The 24,709-nt window shown below is 42.6% G+C and overlaps 1 long non-coding RNA gene across 12 annotated transcripts in view; it reads right to left on the bottom strand.

The window, feature by feature from the left end:
* Positions 1–24,709, bottom strand: part of LOC137861164 (uncharacterized) — a 324,908-nt gene that overhangs the window by 29,474 nt on the left and 270,725 nt on the right. For 7 of the 12 annotated variants that reach the window (XR_011099434.1, XR_011099427.1, XR_011099437.1 and 4 more), the window contains 2 exons: positions 18,213–18,352; positions 16,332–17,169 (listed from right to left, as the gene is read on the bottom strand). This is a non-coding gene — a long non-coding RNA (uncharacterized lncRNA). Of the gene's footprint in view, positions 1–16,331; positions 17,170–18,212; positions 18,353–24,709 lie in introns of those variants that run through there. The other 5 variants (XR_011099430.1, XR_011099429.1, XR_011099428.1 and 2 more) reach the window with 1 other exon arrangement.

Here is a 24,709-nt window from a genome sequence, read left to right as displayed (position 1 = left end):
AGAATGCTCTGAGCCGCGTTCAGCCTGGGGACTGTGTGCCATACCGGTGCCTTGGGAAATTGCAGTAATTTTACAGGCAGGCTCATTCAGCAAGGGTTACCCAGATTTTCATGAAAACACTACAAGGATGTCACAGAATATGTTCAGAAATTGCTCACCTCTTCAGATTAAGGAAAGTGAGCATTTCACATGGCTGGGTTTGGAAACCAGAATGCTTTTCTACGTTTTAACTCTCAGTGGTGAAGGCAGAAGGAAGACAGCTTATAGCCCTGAGTTTTGCTGGGTTCTGCTCTTGATTTTGGCTAAACAAAAATCAGTGCAGAATAGTGCTTGACCACTCAGAGGAGAACTGGTGATTGCAAGTTTCAAGCACATCTTTCAACAGTCCCGTTCTGCTTTTAGGGCACTAATGGAAAGCTCTGAGGGGTACCTACAATTACATCTACCTGCTCTCTTAGGGAGAGCACTGGGGGTTTGGAGGGAGTGGGGAAAAAAGGCCCAACAAAAGATTATGTATTAGGGAAAGAGAGTATTATGAAGGAAATGTCCTCAATTTTTTTTTGACTTATGTCTGTTGCCAGGGAATTTTGGACATAGCCTTACAAGAACCTTCCTTGGATCCATTTCTTGTAATAATCTTAATTGCAGCTCAGTTGGTGTGTGCAAAAAATCCTTCTCCCCATTAAGCAAAATGAAAGGTTCCATCAGAGCGAGCACATCTGCATCTGCTAAAAATGGAAACGCAAGAGCAATGCAAAATCTATTAAATAAATATTTTTTTCTGGGGGAGGGGCAGGTGTGTAGAGGTGCCAGGGCTGAACTACATAAAAACAAAATAGATGAAAGCCTGCATTGGAAGCTTTCCTTCCAAAGAGGTGTGCACAATAGTTGGGGGGACATATTATGCTGCATTGTTGTACTGTATATCTAGCATTACAAAAAGTCTCTTTTAATTATTTGGTCTGAAAGAAGATACAGATGGGTTAGATAAGTGTTAATATTGAAATGTCAACCCCCCCCCACACACAGACCAAAGCTGATGAGAGGATGGGGGAAAAGAGCTGCAGAAAACTGAAAGGCACATTTCACTAAGTCTCTTTCCTGTCAGTCACCCAGGGAGCTGCTGCTCACTCTCTCTCCCTCAAAGGAGCAGTCAATTCCTCTGGATACATCTGGCTGAAACGTGCTGTGGATAGGGCTTTCACAGCAGTAGTTCCAGAAGTCCCTGAGACCTTCCAGCCTCCCAGGCATTCAGTTGACTCAGCAAGAGAAAAGCCTGGGTGTGAGTGAGGTGGCCTGAGCTGCACACCAGCAGCACGATCCATCCCTCCTCTTCTGAGATCAGAGGCTGCTATTTCGTGTTCAGATATGGCCAGTTGGAGGGGAAGTCCTCTTGCTCCCACGACACTTCCAGTATTGTCAGTAGTGATATTCTCCTCAACTAAATACAAGAGACCCATTATTTCTGCAGTTCAGAACTAACCTCCACTGGAAAAAAAAATCTACCTTCAACCTACACAGAAAGTCTTGTTTCTGCAGAGAGAAAACCCCTAGAGAACAGAGGAAAAGATTGAGAAGTTCATAATTCCAGTACCTTGACTGCTGATGAGTTTAAATATTTTAAAAAACAGAGAAATAAACACCCTTCTCCCTTTAATCACAGGGCAAAGCTAATGATAAAATTCTCAGTATTTTTCCTTTTACTTCTCTTCACCTGGAAACTGCCTGCACCTGCTGAAATCGGTAAGGACTAGGCTGTTATCCTTGAGTTTCTACTTTGTCTTTCACAGCCTTCACCCACCCTGCCATACCAAGCACTGTCTTCAAGTCAGAAAGAATCAGACTCGTGGCTGATGTAAATCAGGTTCTGTAAGAGCTCAGGATACTTTTTAGCCTTAGATGTTTTAAAACTGCTACATGCATGTACTTAGTATTGCAAAGGCATGTCATGTAGGTTCAGCTGTCACATATTTGGGATACCTTCATTTATTCTGCAGTTCATTCAAAAAGTGTGGTTGCCTTAGAAACCACAAAAGTGCAGAATAATTCTAAGATAAACCCAACCGATAGAATCACTCATCAGCAGTGCTCAGAAGTACACAGCATTTCTATAAATCCAAAAAGATGTATTGCATTAAAAAGGGGGAGGTGGGGATGGAGGAAGCTCATTTCCTCATTTAAAAATGGGGGTAGAGAGAGGTGGCTGATTATCCCATTGAAGATGACAGATCGCTGTATCGTGTTACGTGTTCAGGTAGCCTTAGCCTGGGAAATGCCCACGTTCGGCAGATTAAACCTGTGGGAAAGCATATAGATGATGGGGAGAGCTCCAAGACAGAGCAGGCAGTACTCTTCTGGGCCTGAATTTCCCTACAGCTCTGGATGGATAAAGGAAAGCAATATGTATGTCTCTATTTCCAGATGTTCCTTACAGAAGCCTTGATTCTGCTGGAGGCATTTCCCCATCCACATGAAGTGCTTCATTTAGAAAGTATAAATCTGCTCCCTTCCCCTGCCTCCCCCCCCTCCCTTTTCTCAGCACAGAAATGCTGAAACTTGTCTGCACCAAGGTGATGATTTCCTCTGAAGAACATAAAGTGAGCTCCCGAATGGAATGTGATCTCCTCTAGCTAGTAAAAGTTTTATAACCAAGGGGGGAAAAAAAAAAAAGAACACCAATAAAAACAGAAAATTAAGGGAAAAAAAACAGGGACCTCAGCTGGTGTAAATCAGTACTACCTAACTCCAGTGGAGCTTGCCTCAGGCAGGGGTGGAAATTTTGAAGTATTTCCAGTATACAGATGGCAGTTTTATTGGAAGTCATTAAAACACAACTTTTCTTCTTAAAAAGTAAGTATTCCAGCCCCTCTCAGGACCATCCTCCACTAAGAACTCTTCAGTGAATAACTATGAATGCTTAGGTTGGGATTGCTAATGACAAATCTTGGTTTATTTGGGTACATTAAGAAACTAATTCAGATGCACCGTGTCTAATCCCTCATTCAGCACGTATAAATATGAGTTTTCATTAATGACCCCTTTCTCATACTGTTTCTTCCCATTTGCCCTACGTGCTTGCTTTTGGCTGTCAGAACATGCAGCTTGCAGGGACGATTGGCATATACCTAGGGGCAAGAAATTAAAAAGTTTCCCTTGAAGGTAGGGGGAAGTCCCCAGCTTTTCTCAGCTTTATAGCTTGGGAACTGTGTGCTTTTGGACCAGTGCTCAAATGCAGCCATCATGCCTAAAAAGATGATGGCAGCAATGCTATGTCATGCCCATGACCTGTCCAGTAGTTTTGTCAGGGAGCAAGGCTGTTACTGACACACTCAACTGCCTTGGAAATAAATAAATATATGTATATATATTGGTTTTGTTCAGGGAAGTGTCTATGCCAGTTCCCAAAATGCAGCAGGTTGATGGATCTGGTGTTGAGAAGAAGGAACAGGAGAGCATGGCTTAAAGTGAGAGCTTGAGGGGGGAAGAGGGGAAGATTGGGCCAGCCTTTATTAGAAGGGCACAGCAACCACGACATACTCAAAATCCCTTTTTCTTTTAACGTTTTCCCCAGCTTAGGTCCTGCTCAACCAGCCAGAGAACAAATCTGACACAACCTGTGGGAGCACAATGGCAGCTTGTCTATGGCTTGAAACGTGTACATCAACAACAGAGGCCTACCCTCAAGGGTACGCACCTAGAAGAGGTGGGTTTGTTGAGTGTGGCAGTCCCAGAGTCCAACTTGTTATGGGAGACTGAGCTGAAATCCTAATGTGGCCTCCTGGATTAAGCAGCAAAGAACCTCGCTAGATAACCACTTTCATTTCACTACTAATGACAGTAACTTGCTTGGCCATTCTGAACACTAACTATTGAATAACCATAGAAAAGTCAATGTAGTGTGTGTGTATATATATAGCAAAAGAAACAACTTGCAAAAAGGGTTGAGAGAATTCAAATAGTGCTTCATTTAAAACAAACAAAGGAACTGGTCCTTCTCTTTGATCTCATCCACCCTTCCCTCCCCCAGAAAATAGAGAAACAGAATACAAAGACCTAACCATGCCAAACAGGAAGAAAATGAAGGAGGGAAAAAAAAAAAGAAGAAAAGCCAGATCACCAAGGTAAATCATTGACTATGAGCTATTCACTTCACAGCACGGTGATGCTGTCTTGTGTGTAGATCCTCCCCATTTGCAGAACAGCTTCTTCACCAAAGAACCCAAAGCACTTCCCAAACTCCACTGCACTCATTTATTCGTTTCACATTCTCCCAATCTGCAGCCATGCATTTTCAACACTCAGTCTGAAGAAAATAACCTTCCTCAAGTCAACCAGAAAGACTGAAACAACAGCCGCCAGAAAAGGTCTGGAGAGCGAAAAGCACTCCCTAGAAGGGAGAGGGTCTCAAAGGACAAAAGATGCCATGGATCCACTAATATATGAGGTCCTCCTGCCAATCAGATAGTGCCTAGGGGTGCAATTTGCCCCACTGGGGGAATCTGATTTCACACAAGTGATCGCTGGATTTCCTTTTTCCTCGGTGCAGACGGTATCTGGAGATCAAAGCCCCACTGGGAGGTGGTAAATAGTATATTCCCACTTTGATCGATCTGTAACTACCACAAATGCAAACACAGAGAGAGGAGAACACATCATTTCTGCAACAATTCCCATGTTTTTCTGACCAGTCATATTGCTGACCGAAAGAAACAGATTTAAAGGGCAGAGTTAGTCAAATTCTGCTCTGTGCTTTTCGTTTGCTATTATAGTGCTTCATTAAGGGTGATGGGGGATCTATTCCTTTGCTCTCCCCCCTCTTCTGCTCCACTCAGTCATCCTCTAGACCAGGTAATATGTAACTCCATTCATTGTGATGCTAACGAGTTCTATTTAGCTGTATTTAACTGGATATCGTGACTCCATGTGATGACCTTTCACTCCTGGGAAGTAGTTTTAAATTTGATCCACAGCAAAGGAAAATCCCTTCAATTCATTGGCTGTGAAAGGTCACAAGTGAAATGTGTTCTGATGGTATCTGCTCGTGGTTTAGTTCCCAGTATACCTGAGCATCAAGCTGGTCTGAATCAGCTTTTGTCCTTACAGCCTGAGTACCAAGCAGCCTGAGAAAGCACTGTAGAAAAGGCCGCCAAGCATCTGCTGCTGCCACTTGGTATAGACAGCACTCAGAGATGAGATGCCCCATTAAACCCAAAGCAAAGGCTAGTGAGGATGAACCACAGAGGTCCTACCCAGCTTGCTTTAGCATTTTAGCATTCCAATTGTCATATTTTTGTTTGTTTGTTTGTTTTTGTTTTTTGTCCCTAAGGTATTGAAAATGCAAATTAAATTCAGCATTGGGTAGAAACACACAAAGATCTCATGTGAACATCAGGTGGTGACACTATGGGATAAAAATGGATAGGGAAAAAGAGGACTAAAACTATGTAAGCACAGTGATTTTAAACGTTTGCTAGAACCTTTTTCCCCCTTTGCTATTGAGTTAGTGCAAGCCAATCCACTTGGGGTTTCAAAGTAAAACACTGCCATGAAAATTAGCCTTGTCCTTCATCTCACAGAAGTCTAAGTGCTTATTTGTCTGTTCTCACACAAAGACTCAGCATTGTAATACCACGTGCCCTGTACAGGGTGGGAAGAAGTGTTGTCTCATTTGTTTCTCATTACTTAATGTTGACACTACAGCAAAAACTAGAGCTATACATCCAAAACAAACAAACAAACCACGCCATGAAAGCAGTGAGGTGCATTCTTCTACAAGCCTCCATTTAAATAGGGGGAGAAAAAAGAAATACCCCTCAGTTCACTTTTGTTATTTTACAATAATTGAGACAGGTGGTTGAAGGAACTCACTTTATCACACCAGTTTGTGGCAAGTCTCAGATCCCAACCTGAACCACCCCAGCCTGAGTCACCTTTTTAGATAGTAACTGGTATATCAAATCTAAGAGCAACCAGAACAATAAAAAACAACTAAACCAAGCTTGTAATGGCAAAGCTAAGTCAGAAGGCTGCGTCAGAAGAACACCAGGTATTGTGGTTGCTCCAATCAGATTTGGATGGCTGCAAGCCTACTGCCAAGGGTTGAAATGGCGTCTCCGTGTATTTGAAACTCTGAAGTCAGACCCAAGAGCAGTTTGAAAAGCCTTTCCCTTCCCCAAAACCATAGTACACTTGCAAAATCCTGCTCAGACTAAGATACTTGAAGTCACATTTGCCAACCAAGCTAACACAAAGAAGACAAATGGCCTTTCCACGTGCTTAGACATGCCCTGGCTATAGAGCTAAATTAAAACACACTCAAAAAAAAAAAAAAAAAAAGAGCATTGTAAGTAAGCGAAGGCTTTACTTATTTCCAACTGTGAATGTAGAGGAAAAAAACACCTAAGGGAACACCAAGCCTGCCAGAGACATGGAGGAGCCTCAGGGTTCACAGTAAGAGGTGACTTCCTCCCTGTGACCTGCTGCACAGAGCGTGGCATTGGAGCCCAGACAAGCCTGCGGCCTCAGGATGGCAGCAACCTGCCCTTGTGGCTAACAGCACGTGGATGCCTCCAAAGCAGGCAAGTGACAGCTCTAGGGAGAGAACATGAAGCAACAGGGGAAAAGAGTTTTTGAAGTGCACATGGTCAGAAATTATGTGACTAAAACACTCTTCTTTGTCTCACCTGGTAGCAAGTACATTGACAGCACGCCCAGGGCTTCCTCAAATTACCCTGGGAGCTCTCTGAGCTTGTCCAAGCAAAGAGCATAGCTGGGAGCTATCACAGAAGACAATGCCACAAAAACAGCAACCAAAACGTCTGTATTCAGCCACGTGTAAAAGCTACGCTCAGACACAATGCAGGCAGTGGATTCTCACTTTGCTGCTGCTGTTGACTGAGGGCCAAAGGGTGACTTGCACCCAACACAGAAAATAGATTGGGAAGATCAGAAAACCAGAAGCTGTGTGCCCACCCTATCCTGCTCTGACATAGATCAAACCTGGGACACCTCTAACGGGCAGCTTTAGCACAGCACTGGGGTGAGGAAGCATGGTCTGTGTTCCTACCTTGACGTGTCCTCTGGGAAAGAAGGAGGAGCAACAAAGAGCAAAACAACTCCAGCTGAGAGCTCTCAAGAACCCTGAGTTCAGCCAAGTCTCTCTCTCTTTTTTTTTTTTTTTTTTTTTAAATGCTGCTAAAAAGCAAAACAAAACAGCACAACAAGACCTAGTCCAAATGTGACCCTGCCTTTGTACTGCAGTCAGAATAAAACAACATGAGTAGACCAGGGAGACCCAGCCCTTGAAGTGTGTGACCTAAAATACAGAAGAAATGCATGGGGAGGTGAGTTAATAAAACACACCTGCAATAACTTCTTTTGGAAACATGCCTCAGCTGATGTACCTGGCTTCACTCCCAACACTTATAAACAATCCCCAAATGTCAGGGACTGCTGTTTAACAGACAGCGCTGTTTCCAGGGGGGTCCTAAGAAAAACTGAACTGACAGATATTTTTTTTTAAACACCATAATAACTTATAAAGCTGTCAAAGTGTTATTTTATTATTATTATTTAGAACATGCTCCTATGTTAGGTCTTTGTATGACAATTTTTAGCCAGCAGCTAATTTTTAAAGTAAAGTGATAAACTCCAGAAAGCTGGGAACACGTATAGGCTTCAACACAGCTTTAATTAGGGGGTTGTAACCAGGTACAGGTAAATTACTGAAATTTGTTAGAGACTCTTCAGTGCTGAAATGTCACTAGCAGCTCTGTTGTGTCATCGATAAAATGCTTTTATGCTGCTGAACAGATACAACGACCTGATACAGAGTCCAAAAGTAAAAACATTCTAATGAGGCTTTATCTGGCTTTTGTACTTCCATTCCCTTTTGCTCTTAAAGAACAAGGTAAATTAATTAAATTTGGTTAAACAGAAGTCCTTCCTTTCACGGGGAAAGTCAAAACACAAAATGCAGTCATGACTTCTCACAAAACTACCTCTCAACCAGTTTATACAAAAATGGCCATTGCTGGAAGGGTCTGTGAATCCAACCAAACTGCAGCAGTCTTTGCCTTGGGGCCCTACATTCCCCCTGTAAATTAATATATATATATATATATATATATATATATATATATATATATATATATATATACACACGTACTCTGCAATTAGAAGCTGCTGCTGAGGTCCCCATTTTAAGTGTTCCTGTCCTTGCTGCTTTTGCAGAGCTTTTTTTATTCCCTCATTGCTCTATCTCAGCTTTTTCTAGGGACAGGCTCAAACCTTTCTGATTGATCTTACTTTTCCTCTAGAATATTTTCTCATTCAATGCTTTCACAGTAAATCCCAAATCTTTCCTCACTTCTGATCTATAGCCATTGTAAAGGAATGTCTAGTCTGGTCCAGGTTTTACAGTAAGAAATAGTCAGATATGTAAAACTGAAGGAAAAAAAAAGGCAACTTATCTATCTTTATGGGAACATCCATTATCTTTGAAGATATCTTTTATTTTCACTTCTGTTGAGTACTTTAATTTCCCCATTTTGTTTAAAAATAAAAAAACTTAAATATTGTAACTGATGGAGAAGGGCATGCTGAATTCTTATGAGATGTCTGACCTACAATGTAGTATAAAGATATCTGAGCATGCATTAAATAATCTAGCCCAATGTTGTCTAACAAACATTTTAGCCACCAGAACTGCTGCTACTTCTAGGATGTCTCACATACATGTCTTCTCTAAATTTTTTATCTCTATGCTTCTCATTTTCGCCTTGTCCAACCTGCAGGTCCATAATGGGATTGTAGCCACCCTGAGGTATGGCCTCATCCCAGCAGGGTGCTGAGCACCTCAGGACAGAGTGAGTTTAAGAGGAATTGAAGGAGCTCAGCACCCTGCTGGGTTGAGTTCAGGCTGAGTAATGTCGTGGGTGGATGCTTCCTGAAGCACTGGTAAATTCACTGAGGCTTGGGTTTTCTGCCAAGTAAGTGCCAGCTGAGGAAGTTATGGCTGCCTGGGGCCTTTCTTCAGTGTACATGTTCAACTCTAAAAAAAAAATAATCTACTGTAAGTTTTGCATTCATAAACTGATGTTCCCCTTTGCCTTCCTCTTTTGCCCTCTCTGACTTCTGCCCTCCCTCCTCAGCTGCCAAGAAAGTGCCCCTTTGTGCGCAGAAATGCCCAACAGTTCACAGAAGTTAACTAGAAAAGACACATTCAGCCACTTTCTGTCAAAATGCCTTGACACTCTCCTTTCTGTCCAAAAGACCCTTTTGCTTTGGAAGGGCCCCCACTGAACACCTCCCCCCTTTCACCTCCCTCTTGAACTTACCCTGCAACACAATGCAAAATAAATAAGTAAAAGAGGCATCCCCTCTCCCCTGCCCCCAGCCTGTGCTGCGGCATTTTTTTGATGCCATCTCCACTATCAATTTTATGCAAGGCACCCACAAAGACTAGACAAGTGTAAAATCCTGCCACTTGGTGTTATTTTTCCCTTTTTCCTTTCTGCCTTGCTGTTTTTTCGGTGGCTTGGTTTCTTTGGCTGTGGACGGGACCGTATCATGCACGAGACTGTGTGTGGATTACAAGGAGCAGACTGTGCCGCACACTGGTACGAGGCTGGAGGAACGCGCGCTGCTCCCCGACCATCCCTCACCCAGTGCACTGCAAGCTCTAGGGCAGAGAGTGCAATTCAGAGCAAAAGTGAAACATTTCCACTTTGAAGACCAATATATAGCATGCATTATTTAGAAGTCAAAACTGCATTGAAGCGCAGACTGCATCATTTTGACCAAGATTTCAAAGTCCCTTAGATGACCATCTCTACTCAAAAAGATACTGAGCATCCAATATGACTCCCATTAGGCTGTGATACATTAAGACAACCAGTAGCAGTACTGTTTAACTAAACCTTAGCTTTTACGCATTATAAAACTTTCTGAGACAGGCTAGGGAACAGGTCCTGTGATGGGTAAAACAACAGATGTTAACCCAAATCCAGTGTTAATGGGCAAATTTATTTCTGGATTCCCTTTCACCAGAAATTGCAGGGCTCTGTCCTACATATATCATCTGGCTAGAAATGACTGGATGTTTTACACAAGGATGGGCTCTTTGGAATTTGTAGCTATGTATTTTTAATACTGTCAATAAACTACTTCCTTGAGACACAGAAGGGCAATAATGGGAGCTGTTAACAAAGTGTGAAAAGAAACGGGCAAGCAAAGGTTAATCACATGGCTGTCCACTAATGACCTCTCCAGCCCTGAGTTTAAACCCTCCGCTACTTGTAAAGACCAATCACGTGAATAATTTCCTGTCTGAGGTAGTCTTTATGGTTAAGAATAAAAGCTGAGCTTATTGTGAAAAGAAAGTGCTCAGCAGGGGAGAAGGTTATTATTTTTAAGCTGATCTAAACACCTGGGTTTCTCAGTAGACCCTATTAAACTTCCTCCATTATGTCTAAATATTTCAATCATTCCTACCACAGTAGTAAATTAGTGTATTACTGCTTAAAGCAGATAAGCCCTAGCGATGGGGACATCCTAAGCTGATGCCGCTCACCCACCCTGAAGAGACCCATGCGGCCTGGAATCACAACAGTTTCTGCCCCATGAATAAGGCAACGAGGCCTGATGCCATCTCAGAATATCATCTCCTTTCGGTGTGCTGAGGTGTGAGAGGAACACAGGGTCCTGCTGCTAGCGGGAGGACTAAGGCTGGGGCATGGGAAAGCTCCTGGGGGCTCCCAGGGCGAGGCTGGCCCCAAAGCTGAAGGGTATAGGAAAGTGCTTGAAAAAGCTTGCCACCATCTCTGCTAGGTACCTCCAGAGGCAGCCAGGCAGCAAGCAGAGACTGCAGAGATAGGAGATGCTCCGGGTTAAAGATTTAGCTATCACACAGCAAGGAGTTCTGTGTGAGTGAAAAAACTGTCCCAGCCAGCAGCACGCTGCCCTCACTCCCTCTTGCATCTCCTCTCACCCCCACATTATTCATGAGATTTTCTTTCCTCCTGGAGTTATGAGCCTGGAAAACAACTGGAGATCAGGCTGCACACAGAGGACATATGCAGTCTCCCTTCTTCCCACCAGAGCTGCTGGGATCCCAACAACTCCCCAGCACATCCCCACCCCATGGAGCCAAAAGCATAGTGCTCTCCCTGTCCAACCCACCCTCCCAGGGCTCTTTAGTGAGGGCAGCAGAGCCCAACACCTGGCAAAGCAGCCCTCCTGAGGCTTTGCACAACGTGTTTGCTGTCCTGCTTGGAGTTTATTTATGGCCTCGTGTATAAACAGTGCCAGATCCTCAGCCAAGTCCAGTTTATCTCAGGGTAAACTGCACTTATGCCATTTCAGGCCTGATTTACACACATCAAACAAAATACCTGCCAATCTTTTCCCTTCTCAACTTCCCTAGAAGGATCTCATTTGGCACATTTAAACCAAGACAGCTTGCAAGAGTTGTAGAATCAGTGTGATATTTTAACTCGGGTCAACATAAAGTGCCCACACTGCAGTCTCTGAAGGGGATGGCATTATATCTTATTAACCCATTTAAAATGCTGCCTGGAAACTGTTTGATATTGCACGGGTGGTGGCATTGCTTTTTCTACTTCGTAAATGGAGTCCTTGAGTTTTCCAAGCAAGCGCAAGAGAGAAACTCTTCTGTTCTGTAAACAACTGTGTGTCCAGTTTCCATGCACGGATACCCAATTTGTGCATGCAACTGTAGTTATTGTGCATTCAAATGGGGCACACCACTAGTCACGGGCCTGGGCTTCTTGCCAGTTTAAAAGTCAGCCCTTCTCTATGTAGAAAGAGAAAGCAGTATCCAATAGAAACAGTACTCTGCATGCACTCAGAGCTCTTATTCAAGGCTCTCAGAACAATGTCTAACTGTTAATCTTCCCAACACGGCCATGAGGCAGGGAATATTTTATCTGCATTTTACAGTCAGAGGAAACTGAGGTTAAGTGACTTGCCCAAGGTCAAAAGACAGATTTAATGACAGGCTCAGGATCCAGCCCTGAGAATATGCTGTCCTGACACTGGGCTGCTACACCTTGGGGTGAACGAGGAGTAAATGTGTCCTTCCTGTAACATCGGAGCAGTGCCATTCACTAAAGGTCTAATCCAAGGAAGCTCAAACAAAAATCTGCAATGGTGCCAAGATTAGGGAAATATCTCCTCTGTGGTCAGGCTCTTTTTGTGTTGTAAATGCAGAGGCTGAAATTTCCAGAGATGTGGATGCCCAATTTCCGCTAACATTAATAAGCTGATGTGTCCAAATCCTGTAGGCAGCTTTGAAAGCCTGTTTGTGCTTTCCCTCTTCCTACTATTCAAGCATAGAGTAAGGTCAGGGCTTTCCCATACCCTCTCCCTTCTCTGCCGGTGGAAAAATTCTGGCCATACCTTCACTTACTCTGCAGTGAATGGATAATGTCACTGGGGATTGATTGATCTAATACCCACAAAAGGCCAGAGGAGAGATTCCCTTGGTTGCCACAGATACTGGATCAGGACCTTATCTTTTTATGGCATCCATATGACTCCCACTATTTTAATATCTGAACATCTTATGGTTTATAATACACTCTACTTCCTAACTCACATGAGACACAGAGGTAACATTAATCACTTAATCCCATTTTACAGATGATGAACTGAGGCACATCAGATTCCATAGTCACAGTGGTCTGAGGTACTCAGGGAGATTCTTGGCATAGGCAAGAGGACAAGATAAACACCTGCAGTCAGAGATTTAGACAGTCTTGGGAGGGAATACCACAGCAAGAATGAACAGTTCTTTGGAAAGTGCCTCTTCATGCTGACTGCAAAGGGAACCTGGACAATGAGGTAGTGAAGAGTCCTCCCTTCCAGACAGCCACTGCTAGGTGAGATGAGTCCCCTCCTAAGTGGCTTGCCCAATGCCATGGAGAAAGGCAGTGGCAAAGGAAAAAATTGAATCCCAGAAACAATCACTAGACTACTTTTTCTTGGACTGAGCTTTGATTTCAGGTGAAAGAATTTTTTTGTTAAGGCAGAAAAAATAGTATTAAGTTTAAAACTAACAGCGTTGCTTGGATTAGTCACTGGGAATCTCAGCAGCCAGCCTCTTGAGCTCTGGCCTCTTTGACTTTCGTATGTTTAGATGTTCAGGCCCTAATGAGTTGATCTCGTTGATCTTTAGGTACCTATTCATATGCAAATCCTGGCATTCTACTTTTGCTAAACAGTCTTTGTATTAACACATGAAATAAATTTTTAAAAAAAGAAAGTCAGTCTGTGGTAAATCCTCATGCTTAGATTTGTTTGCATTTGGATAAATGATCATGGTCCCTCTTTATACGATCTACTTGCTGTACCCCTGCTAGGAAAAAGAAGGGAGGGGAAAGAAATCCAACTTTTAATCTCTTCCATACCATTGTAAATGTTTTGTCATAGCAAAAATTGTCCACGGCCCAGTGGATAAGGATATAAAAATGGTATTGCCACTGCTTCTGCTTTGGGCATATTTTAAAAAATAACAGAGAAGTATTCTCAATCTAGTGTCACAAGGTGGCTAGACTACCAAATGGCTTGATCTCTTCTCTGATGCTTCAAAATCATGGCCTGCCACAGAAAGCATGTCTTTTCAGGGAGATATTTTGCAAATTCACAGTGCATGTGTGTGTGTCAGAGATGTGTACATCACTGCGCCATGCCAGAACACACTCGGGAGATTTTGAGCATGAATCCTGACCCCAGTAGTCAATGAAAAGCACTCAATGACTTCAAAGGGTCCGGGATTTCACCCATCGTTTTTCAGACTCTGAAGCTTGCAATCATTAGTGGTTTGCTCTTACTAGAAGTGGTGACTGCAGAGCAGTAAAGTCAAATGGGAATTTCATTCAGCTTTGTAACAAACTTCTAGCATCTCTCTTTAAATGGTACAGTTATATATATAATGGTCCCCAGTACATTTTTTTCTATATAACTAGACTAGCCACAAAGAGTAATCTGAACCATCAGAAGCACAAGAAAACTGTTGCAGGGCCTTAGAACATATCCTGGACACTACACATATGTGTGTATTTATATTTCTGGATGTGTGTATGCTCTTAAAGCTTTCAAAAAAATCTTGGCCTTAATTTGAACAACTTGGTTAGATTAGTAGCTGAGTTTCATTTGCTGAAGAAAAGCTGTTTAGGAGCAAATGCAGGTTGCAACAAAATGTTAGGAACAAACTGTCCAGGATCTTCTTTCACAACAATCCCACGCGCTTAGAAATCTCCCTTTAAGAATAAAGTGGTAGTGCAAACACCTAATTAAAAAAACGGCTTGTATTCGGAGTTACTAATTAAAAATCCTCATGTTCCCCCGACTTTTTCCCCCCTCTGTGGAAATCTGCAAGTTATTTAATTGAAGTCCCATTTTGTCGGTGCAGATGCACGAAGTGTCTGAATCATCAAACAGATTTAGGGTGTTTTGATTGTTGTGTGTGCCTCATTGCTATTCCCAGAATGTCGAGCTGAGCTTATGCTGATCGGCAGGACTTAGAAGCATGAAACAGTAAAAGAGTCCTTTCTTCTCATCCCAGCCCCATCCCCCTTGCCCCCCTGGATTTACATTGAAACTTTGCCAATCTCAGATCGCACTCTGTCTGCTGCCTCTGCATTAAAATGGAGCTGGCTTGCCTGTCTCTTTGGACCCAAACTCCATCTTCAGATTCCCCTTCGCTGTCGTAAGATGCCTCTCATCTTGCTGCAGTGAAACTTCTTTAAGAAGACAATTTGATTTTCTTGCTTTCTTTTCTTTTCTTTTTTTTTTTTTCTTTTTAATAAATAAAAATCCTTCTCTGTTTTTACGTTTGTGCACTGTGTGAAAAGAAATGAGACAGAGGAAGAGAGAGAAGCCTGTTTTCGTCTAGAGGTGAAAACAGCCTGGTGAGCAGCAGGTGCAAAGCCCCAAAGCAGCTGCTTACTGCTCTCAAGTTGAAGCGCCTTGGTCCCCCACCCTCCACGCCAAGAGCACTTCATATAATCCTCTCATGCAATTCACACTGTAATTGCAGATATCCAGACTGCTAGGGCTCATTTTATTATTATTTTTACTGATAACAAGATCTGCAAACAGAGGACCAGCCATATTAATTAGTTGTGTGTCGCTAGGCAGCTTCTGCAGAAGCAAGTCGGATTCTTTCCCTTTCTTTTAAATTTTTATTTTTTTTTGGGCGGGGGCAGAGAGAAGGGTGAAGTGGGGGTGAAGGACAGACAACACAACTGCTTTGCCCCCTCCTACCTCTTCTCCTTTTACCCCCTTGAAGTCTACTCAAAGTAGCACATGGGCAACTTTCCTGCTGGCTCTATAGGTCCTTTTATTTTCTTGCCTGCCTCATTCGCTCCTTGAGATGAAGCCTGTTGGATGGGTGCTAGCAATGAAGATTAGTGTCTTGAGGACCAGCTTGTTTTCTCAAGGCTCTGCTTGTTACATTGCTAATTATGGGTCTATGGTACCCTTTTCTGATATTTGACTAAGTGGCATGGATTACTGTGTAATCATTTCCCACTGGGGAGGGGGGTCTTTTATTATTATTATTATTACTATTACTATTATTATTATTATTATTTACCTCTGGACACCTTTTCAGTAGCTTTTATTTAAGTAATTGCTCTTCCCTGTAATCCAGGAATTCTCAATTTTTAAATCACATTATGAATTTCACCAAACACTAGTTAAAATGTTAATTACTGGTAAATACACACTTCTATTCCTTCTGTTCAGAGTGAATACAGATCCTATGAACACGGTGTTTGTCATCTGTACCCCTTATGTGTTATCTCTGTCTAATGGGACACTGTTTACAGAATGAAAAGACTGAACATGAACATTTGGCTCCAAACTTTTGTTTTAGATTAAAGCTTAATGAGTTTATGCTTCTTTCTCAGTTTGATTTTCAAGCCAGAATATAAAGGAATAAAAGTCAGTGTGATGGCATTATTATTTTTAATAACTCAAATTGATTCTGCAGCGCTGAAAGTCACTACAGAAAATCTAGAAAATGGGATCCTTTATTTAGTAGCAGAAAGCCTGATCCAGTTGCCATGAAGTCAAGGCAAATTTCCTGCTGACTCAGAGAAATTGCCATCAGTGTGGAAGACCACATGAGTTTCTTCTAGAGTGTGCTGGCAACACATCTCAGATCCAAACAGAACAGTGTGCCTCTAAGCAGAGGGGAGTGGAAGGGAGATTCAGGTTCTGATCCCATTTCTAGAAATGTTTTCAATTTGCCTTGTAAATTGATTATTTTTCTGTTTTACAACAACAGAGTGATTTCTTCAAAATAAGTTACTGAGGTCTTTTATTTATGCTGAAAAACAAACAAAACATCGCTACACTGATCTTTGCAAAAAGGTGGTTTGGAAGATTCAATAACCTTCCTGTAACAACACTGATAGAAAAATGGTGTTCAACCTTAATGTCTTTCAAGAACCTCACTCCAGATTGACAAAGAACTGGAAAGGTCAGGAAGTACCCTATGTCTGGACTGTATAAGTGAATTATGACTGAGGTGTAAATGAGAACAGTTTAAGGCTGATTTAATCTGTGCCATGCTATCTGTGATGCCAAAGGCTTGTTCTGGCAATGAGGAAGAGACAAAGCATTGATGCAGTTTGGGGACACCTGCTTCTCACAGGCCAGAGCCAGTATGTCAGGACACTGAGTTTCACACCTTTTTATGGCTTTTTCAATCACTCCAAAACTGGTAAGGCAAAAACTTTCAGCTGAAATTTGCAGGCCAAGTGCAGTGTTGGGGTGCTGTCAGAACTCAGTGGACAATAATCCATCCAAAACAAACTGTGCTGGCACAAACCCTCATTATAACGTTGTCCCATAAATGGATACTTGCCTGAATGAACAGAACAGCTCTGAGTTCTGTAGGCTCTAGTATGTTGCCTAGGAAGTCGCATGGCTTAAGTCCCATTTGTTTTTAAAACAGACTTGGTAGCCTCCTCTCAAGTTTCAGCCCACAGAGCAGTTGGACTTGGAGCAAAGTAAACACGCTCCAATGCCGATTCTCAGCAGTCAGTCCAAAAGTGCTTTTCCCTGGGAGGCCACAACAGGGATGTCCACAAACTTTCAAAATAAACATAATTCAAGGTGACAGTGGCACACCAGGACCTGTGTCAAGGATATGTCAGAAGAAGTAAATCGCAGGCCAGCAGAGGGGGAGAGAGCAGATCAAATGATATGGTGAAAAACCCCCACCACATTTGTTCCTATAAAACTTTCAAGCAGTTCAATTGGTTCAGTGTAAGCATTGTTAGTTGTACAACTACCATGAATTTAACCTATTATGTTTAAGAGTTTGTATTCCTTGCCATTACAAATGTGAACATCTTAGAGACTCTCCTGAAGATGAAATTTATTAGGCTAAAAAGAGGCAACGCCTGAATATTTCCTTGTGAAACATATTATTCCATCTCAACTAAAATTAAAACAGGTCAAGTAAATAGCTCCAAAAGCTGGAAAACTCAAATTTTTGCCCATCCAATTACGCCTAGCTAGAGCAGCCCATACAATTTTCCACTATGGCTGTTACGAACTGTGGGTGGTCCTCCCGACTGTACTATACAAGCTAGAGCACTGGAGCACAATGAGGCATGCTAGGGACTGTCAGCGTGTTTTAGGATCTCCTAATTCTTGTTCACTGTAATCACACCACCGTGTACAACATAGCGTTTGAGATAAACCTTCAAGCAAAAATCCTGATTTCAGAGATCTCAGACATTGGAAAAATTCAGTCTGAGAGATAACTACTGTTATTTAACTTTTTTGAACAGAGACAATTAAAACTTTGGGTGCCAACATTTGTGCTTTCTTGTTGGACCTGGACTGTGGCCTTAGTTGGGCTTTCAGGTTCCTCTTGTTCATTTGTGTTTGCTTATGTGCATATTTTTCATTTTTTATCCAGGTCCCTTCGTGCTGTAATCACCTATCCTGCATTCTCGTTACTTTGCTATAACTCATCCATTTACTGTTACAGTGCTGCTTGGGGAGAACACTGTAAAACCTTAAGTACCCAAGAACCTCCAGCTCCTACAGAGGAAACTTTTTTATTTAAATCAAAGCAATAAAACACAAACAGCATTTCTCTCTTCCCACTCCCAATGGATACATACTTTCCAATATAAAAGAACTCATTTTTTCATCTCAGCACTTACCAGATTTTAAACAACGCAGGTGAGTTGAGATAGCAATCCTTCCATGGCAAATGAGGAAGTTACAGCACCAACTTGGGAAACCAGCGGTATGAAGCAGCAGCATGAACAGGATTTTCAGAAGGTGAGAAATCCCACATCACCTGCAGGGGTAGAGAAAATATTTTAGAAAGCCCAGCAATGAAGGAACAGCAAATGTCTAGTTTGGCACAGTCCCTGCTTGCTGCCAAGGGTCTGCGAGAGGCACTGCGTGCTCTGGCGGAGGGCAGGGTGGGATGTGCTGACCACTGGGAGATACCTGCTGTGTCAGGGAGGGTGTAGAAGTCCTTGGGCATGGGAACAAGATCTGGCCTATTTTGGGACACCACTTCATAAAAGAACAGGGCTTCATATGGAGAGGCTGGATTCTGCAGCAGGACTCCTGGCAGCCATGGGCAGCATTTGCAGTAACACCAAATGCAGTTGTTATGATGACATTTGGGAATAAGACTATGTATTATGTGTACATCTCTGTGTTGCTGTTGGCCCTTTATCTGGAGGTTAGCAGCAACACGTGTTGTGTGCTTATGTGGATTATACAAGGGAGGAGGTGGTCCCTTCTCCCCTCCCTTAATCCCCACCCTGAGGGGTCAGAGCCAGATACCCGAAGAGGTTTTCTCAAGTGCTGGTTGTGCTTTAAGTGTCTCCTCCACAGCTGGGCCCTTCTCTCCACTTCCTTGTAGTCTAGTCATGATGATTTCAAATCAAAACACACTGGGGCTATGACTTTCACTTGGGAGATTACTATATGCCTACAAATGCTCTCCCTCCTTCCTTTCTCTTCCTCTTCCCCATCCCCTCCACCACCACCACCACCACCACCCCCCCCCAAAAAAAAAAAAAAAAAAAAAGGAAAAAAGAGTGGGAGTAGGTCACTGGTGTGGTGACATCACCCCAAACCTGCTGCCCATGGGACTGCAGGCCAGAGAGCTCCCACATCTGCCCACATCTCACTTGTGTCTCCCACAATAGTTGTAGCACCAGGGAGACCTGTGCTATTCAATGCTTGCACAAATCCTGCTTTGTCTAGTGCTCTTAGATGTTACAAAACATAACATAAACAAAAAAATAACAGTATTTGGGCAGGCAAGCACCACCCAGTGATTTGTGCATGCAAATACAGGTACCACATTTTAAATCTGCTAATGAAATTAAGACTGTAAGTATTGATGAGGTTTGAAATCAACATTAAAGCAATCCACCAAAGCACAATTGTGTACAACAGTAACACACCAAGTGCCATGTGCCCAACACAGCACAGCCATTCCCAAACTGTTCTGAAATATTTCAGATTTTGTGTAATAGTGCTATACTGCTTTTTGACCACTGCTTGTACCAGAATTGCATCAGAAAGCTCCAAGTAAAACTGGGATATCCTGGCAGACAGCATGAAAATCCATAGGAAGAGAGAGTCATCTTCATTTCAAGGAATTTAAATAGAGCCATTGAGGCAAAAATTGGGACAAAACAGGTGAAGGGACTTGCTGGAGGTTATAGATGAGACCAAGACCAAGGTCTTTCAATTGCCACATGACATGTCCACTGCACAGCCCTACCTCACACTGGTCCAAACTTGGAGAGTTCGGTTTCCTCCCCTGTCTACACACACACGGCACCTACTGATTTTCTGCTCTCACCAGCAATGAGGACAAAGAGCAGATGACTGGATTTTGTTCCTCAGCAGCTGCTGGCTTTTCACAGCCCTTCTGCAAGCTTGAATAACACATGTTGCATCTGGAGTGCTGAGGGCTGTATTTTAAAGTGCTTAGCACCCAAAAACGCCTACAGGAACACTGAATGGAAGCAACCTCCAGCCAGATGTTCAAATTAATATAGTACCAGCCTGCCGAGATCTTTGGCCAGTAATGCTGGGGCACGAGTGAGTGTGGAACAATTCTGAAAGTCCATTAAACAGAGCTGGCAGGGTATTTTAATAAAAAGATGTAATACATTTAAGCCTAATATTTTCAAGGAGCACTCATAGCTGAGCCTTGGGATATCTGGTTATAAGGCTCAGCTATCTACTGCAGGAAAAGTAATTGTTTTTCTTAACAAACAGAAGCACTCAAAGTCTGTCATAAGGAAAATGCTTTTTTAGAAAGTTGTAAATAGTAACAATTTTCAGGGCCAAGTTAAGGACCTATTATTACTATTCCTCCATATTTTTGCAAGGGCATCCTGATCTCGTTACACCAATCTCACCTAGCATTAAAGAGAAGGGTAGCCCCCAACTCCAGCACTACCCATGCTTGCTTCCCCCCACAAATCATACTCATTGCCTTGTAAGTGCTTCTATTCATTTTTATAAGCCAGGAGGAACTTGTTCATCAGAGTTCATCACAGCTCTTTTTTCCCCTCCATTTAATTTTAAGAGTGGGCTAGCCCCAATATTTGAAACTCCTCCCGCCCGGTTTCTTTTCATTCTTTCTCTCTTCCTTCCTTCCTTCCCTCCCCCTCGCCCCCTCCGTCCGTCTCCTACTCTGTCCCCTTCAGAAGCCCCCAGGATGACACTGCTCATTGATGCTTCTCCTTCATTAGCATTTCAGCAACTTGGCTCAGTAGTTTCAGAGACAATCCGTCATGAGAAAACTGAAGAATGTGCCCCATTTGCATGATTCTGTGCCAGAATGCAACTTTTTCTCAGCTGTTCATTGTGTAATTTCCCCTTGAGCCTTCAACTTTCCCATGAAGTCCCAGAAATCATATTATAGAATTCCAGACCAGCTAAAACGCTCCAAAGATTAGTTTTATGGACATTTTTAACCAACCTCCCAACTCTACAAAGAGAATCACATACATAAGAAACAAGGTTTTACTTTCTGTTGTTACAAAAAGCAATGTGCCTGAGATGAATAAAGTCCTTTGAAACTACAAGGAGGAATTTATGCCTCATGATGAGAATGATCCAATAACTGTTGTGAAACCTTAGGCATATTTTTAACTTCCACTTGTCCTTCCTTAATTATTTTATTCCTCTTACAATTAAATGTTTGTAATCCATTTTGAGAGTCTTGCTGACATGAATGGATATGCAAACAACTTGATTGAAATGCTCAGTGCATATGACTAAAAGTTACTGGCTCTCACACATCAGCAGAACAAATCAAGCTTTTGGTTAGTTGGTTTTAGAAATCAAAAAGTGGTTTATAAAAAAAGACAGGCAGATAAAACCTGCTTCTAATTACTTTCTTGAGGGCATCTGAGTTTGTAGAAATAAAGAGTTTATTATATTAAAAGTAAGCAAGAAACTGAAAACTGGTGTAAAGCAATCAAACTACTTTGTCAATTAAAATGTATCCCATTAGGAAAATTAGGCACCTGTTCCACAAAAGTTAGACAATAGAGTACGGGAGGAGAATGCTGCATTTTAACAATCTGGTTGCTAATTAAATTCTTTACTTTTTCCTATGCACACCAATAACTATCATTTTTCCCATGTCACTTTTAACCCACCAAAACAGAACTTGCGTTTAATTATTCTGCCTCTGAAAAACACTGGATTTCTTCTCTTCTTTCAAACCCATAGCATAGAAAGTACAAATATATAGATATACTGTTATATACAACTCTGAAAAAAGTCTTTATAAATAGATGCTTTTAAAAATAGATTTATTTTCCCCCTTCCCCGTGGCTAGTTGTGTAAAATGCACCCTTGCTAACTCAGGTAAATATATAGAACAAACACACAGCCAAACTCACACTGTATGAGTACACACTTATACATACACCCACCTGCCTTTACATATATATATATGTTATTAAAATCCCATCAGAATAAAACTTGCTAAGATTGGAACTTCGTAAGCAGATAAATTAGCATCCTTCAGATGCAAAAGATAAGTTTTTTGGTGAGAAGCTCACACGGTGATTAAAGTTAGGTTGTGGAAGATTTCATTAATTATAGGTGACTGATTTTCCTCTCAGAGGACAGCTCAGGTCCCCCAGCTCCCCCTCGGCAGCTCATCTTAAATTGTTGTCTAACCTTTCCCTTAATTCAGCTCATCTTGAGCTGATGGGAACTGCTTTCATTCCACCTCTTGTGGAGGTAATGAAACAATCTTCTTATTCACTTGGTTCCTCTGAGCCGGTGACACACAACAAAAAACCCAGGGCCCTGATTAATGGCCGCTAATTAGCAATGTTAATGACCAGGTGTCCAAGAGCATGGCCAGCTCCTCTCAGCATGGAGTGATCCCTCAATGAGGGCCCTGCAAATCCAGCCCCAGTGACCCTTCCCCTCAGCTGCCAGTAATGAAGCTGAGCTCTCTCATTACACCCAGGAGAGGCTCAGGGGGAGGCCCGGGCCTTGAGAGCCAAACCTTTTCCTTCGGGTCTAGTGGGCCTTCCATTAATTAAGGTCAGCATTTTTGCGCCCCCTTTCCTTTCCCCCCCCTTAAAAAAAAAAAAAAAAAAAAAAAAAAAGCCCTCAAAGGTAATAGATTTGGGCAAAGGGAGGCTTAGCGCTTTTGGCATTCTCTGCCTTCCCAGTAATAAAAATGTTTTTTTCCCAGTGTGTTTGGGCTGCAAGCACGCAAGCAGCTCCTTTCTCCCTGTTGTGTTTCCCCCCAGAGCTAACAGGGGGATGAGGAAAAGCCCGTGGGCTGTAGCCGCTGCTCCCTGCCTATGGCTCCTGCCCATCGCTGGCCATAGGAAACACGGGAGGTGGCCTGGTGTCTGCATTGGCAAAAGCCGTGTTAATTCAAAAGCCAAAGGTGCATCCCCATGACCCCACAAAAATGTATTTATGTGTTATTCTACATTAATAGTTTAGCAATATTTATTACTCCCTGTTAAAAAGTGACCTTTGGCATAAACATCAAGTCCAGCATGCCACTTTGGGAGGTTTGTCTAGCAGCAGTTTGCAACTCCCTTCATCCAGCAGCACGAAGCCAACGCCACCTCTGCTTTCTTTCCAGTTTTAGGGGGCAGGAAGGGGAGCTCACCCTGTCCAGCCCTGGCACCAGTACGGAGACCTAGGCCAGGCTGCCAGCTGCTGCCTGAGCCCTGTGCATCCCCACACCGGCCCCTGGCTGTTGGTACGGGCTGCAGGCAACCACAATCATTTGCAATAATTTTAGAAATCAACTTTGGCTTTTGGTGTGAGTTTATTCATTTGTTTGGTTGTTTTTTAGGGAAAAGAGGGGGTGTTATATTTGCGTGTGCAGCATACAGGTACAAAAAAAGAGCCAAATCTTCAAAATCTTTTGCTTAGCTAATTTAGCAAATGTAGTGACTAATTTAAATGCTAAAAGCTATGTGAGAGAAAAAAAAATGCAGTGCCTGCCTGCAAACTGTGTGGTAAAGCTGTGTGCTCTCCAATATCTGAAGTTTCTGGAAAGTCTAAGTTAGCTTCGTTAACTTTTACTTTATCCATGCAAATGTTTTGTTTTCATTGGAAAGAATATTACTGAAGTCCATCATTTTTCTCAGTCGTGGACTGCAAGATTAAGGCAGACAATTAACATGCATCTTGAGAGGGAGTAGTTAAAGGAACTGATGGGGAGATATACGGCCTTTTACTCTAGGTCACGTCTTGAGCTGTAAGTGACAGAAAGTTAATACTGTGAGAATGCTATTTGGTGGCCATTCGAAGATAAGGGGGAGCCTAGCGCAAACTTTAATGTGTCAGTACCTTCACAAATGCATTACCAGTAGCAGGAGAGGTAGCTGGACACCATACTGCACCAATTGTTTTCCTATAAATCCTAAAGGGATGATTTCTATCTATCTGAGTAATGCTGTCTCCTCCCAAATGACAATTATCACTTGCTCTCTTGAGCGTCTGGGCATTCCAGCAATGGCTAATATGACAAATTAATGTGGGGGTGATAATGCATTTCACAATTTTCCTGGTGAAATTTAATAGTTATAGAAAGAGACAAGGTGCTGCCTGCCTTATGTGATCTGCCAGCTCTCTGAACCGCTGTTTGCGCCGCAGGCATATTTTGGGACCTGCTGACAGAGCCCGTGTACAAGAGGTGACAGTCCACTGACAGGCCTGTGCTCCAACTAGGGGACTTCCATGTACAAATTAAGCACTGAACTTCTCGCTTTTCCCTCGTTAGAATATTTTACTCGCACCCAACTTGCCTAGAAGAAAGTCTTGCAAGATGTACCGGTTCATTCCCAGCCGATTAGTCCCTCTCCATGGGCTCGTTGGACTTTGTAAGGGTATGCAGCCTTGAAATGGTGCTGCTTTCACCTCGCACACAGCAGGTTATTCAATAAGGACCTGCTCTGGCTCTGGCTCGCTTCACCTGAAACTGTAATCCTGCAGTAGGTCAGCTGTCTTTTAAAAGGTGTTTTTGAACCTGACATGGATTTTGGATGAAGGTATATGTCTGCTCCCCATCTAGAGGTGTGCATTGACTGTCATTACAGATAAAGACTCAGTTCCCAGCTCTCCCAGTGACCTCTGGAGAGACTTTGGGCAAGTCACATACGGCCAATGAGGGCTGCTG

The sequence above is a fragment of the Anas acuta genome, chromosome 9 (genome assembly GCF_963932015.1).
Source record: "Anas acuta chromosome 9, bAnaAcu1.1, whole genome shotgun sequence".
NCBI classification, from domain to species: domain Eukaryota; kingdom Metazoa; phylum Chordata; class Aves; order Anseriformes; family Anatidae; genus Anas; species Anas acuta.
This window is presented reverse-complemented; position numbering and strand designations above follow the sequence as displayed.